The 1,784-nt window shown below is 35.0% G+C and overlaps 1 pseudogene; it reads left to right on the top strand.

The window, feature by feature from the left end:
- Window positions 1-414: 414 nt before the first annotated feature.
- Window positions 415-1,512, top strand: LOC131041696 (UPF0496 protein 1-like; annotated as a pseudogene).
- The last annotated feature ends 272 nt before the right edge of the window (window positions 1,513-1,784 follow it).

The following is a 1,784-nucleotide window of genomic DNA, read 5'->3' as shown; positions in this document are numbered from 1 at the left end:
ATGAAATTGATGTGTTTTATTAAAAGTTTAGTCTGGTCAATCTGAATTGACATTGAAAGTTTTAGTAATTATTTAAAAAAATAAAATAAAAGTTATTAAGCAGATTTTTCTTAAAACTAATTGAATGCTCATAGAAACCAATTATTTTTTTAATATGGTACTATATGAATGTTTTAGACTTTTTGGTTGGTGCGTGAACAACATTTGAAATATGAGAAAATATTTTCTGTGTGAAAAGAAGTATTTTAAGTGTGAACAACACCTTAAGTGTGAGAAGCATTTAAAGTGTAGAAAATAAAAAGAATCAACACAATTTATGTGACTTCATCTAATTTTAAAAATTAATTATTTATAATATATAAGAACATAAAGACAGTGGGGTTTGGTCGTGGATCCTAGCGTGAGATTTTTTTTGTTTCAGGTTTTTGTTGTTTGATTTGTTTGATAGGGTTTAATATAATGGGAGCTCAAACAAGCAGGGGGAGAGCGATGCCAGAGATGGGTATTGATGAAAAAGCTGTCGAAGTGACATTTTATATCAATGCTTGCAAAGTTGATAAGGATGTGGAGAACTTTGATAAAGTAGTGCAGGCTCGAACTAGCCGAGCTATGAGAGCCGTCGTTGATGGCGTGCAAAAGAATAGCCTTTCTTTGGATTGTTTAAAGGAGGTTATCTCTTCTTGGCCTTTTTCCACGCCTTCACTTTGTCCAGCTATTCAAATACTCTTTCACCTTCAACTTTGTCCTATGGAAGATGTATGGAAAACAAGGCAGTTGTATGGAAGAACGACAGTTGTTCGAGCTGGTGAAAGAGTATTTGAATAAAGCTTGAAGACTCTTGAATTCTCTGCTTGATAGGACCAGTTTCTAATTGATATCGCTTTAGATTATATTCGTCCCAAACGACCCCACAGTACAAGAAGATGCCTCGATAACTTCAAAAACGAATGAAGTCCATTTCTAAAAGAAAGCAATTGGACAAAAAGCTGAAGAAAGTGGAGGCGTGGAAAAAAGTTTCGAGTATAATTTTTGCAGCTACATTTGCTGCAGTTCTGATTTGTTTGATGGCCGCAGCCATCGCCGCGCCAGCTGTGGCGTCGGTTCTTGCCGCCATCGCCGCCATTACCATCGGCTCGGTGGGAAAATGGGTCGACCATCTTTGGAGATAATACGAAGACACCATAAAAGGCAAGCGGGAGGCTGTAACTACTATGCAAGTGGGGACATTTGTGGCCCTTACGGACCTGGACAATATTAGGCGTCTTGTGGAGAGTCTGGAAAGTAGCTTGGAGCAAGGGTTGAACGAGCATGACGTGCTCCTTGCCGCGGACCATATAAGGATCAAGCATGAGAGCTTTAAGAATGAGATAGACAGCCTTTCCGAGTATGTGCAGAGTTGCACTGAAAAGATTCTGAATGGCAGAATTAACGTGGTTGTGATCAAGGCGACCGGCTCTAGTTAGGTTGTTTGTAGTTTGACTTTGTTTCGATTTAAGCGATACTTTATGCATATTTCATATTTATAGAATAGTTTCCTTTAGTAGTGTCAAATTTCCTCTCCACTTAGTAATTCATTCATTGTAAACAGATTGATTTTATTCGTTCATTTTCAAATAAATATGATTCATTTTAAAAATATATCAAATAATTTTTTATTCAAATAAAAATTCTTTTATTTTTCATATTTAAAAGATTTTTATATCTCATTTTATTTTTTAATTTTATATTCATATATTTATATAATTAAATAATTTATTATGTATGTTTATTTCTTAGAAGTAGAA

This window comes from Cryptomeria japonica, chromosome 4, assembly GCF_030272615.1.
Source record: "Cryptomeria japonica chromosome 4, Sugi_1.0, whole genome shotgun sequence".
NCBI classification, from domain to species: Eukaryota; Viridiplantae; Streptophyta; class Pinopsida; order Cupressales; family Cupressaceae; genus Cryptomeria; species Cryptomeria japonica.
Note: the sequence above shows the minus strand (reverse complement) of the source record. Positions and strands in the feature narration are given on the sequence as shown.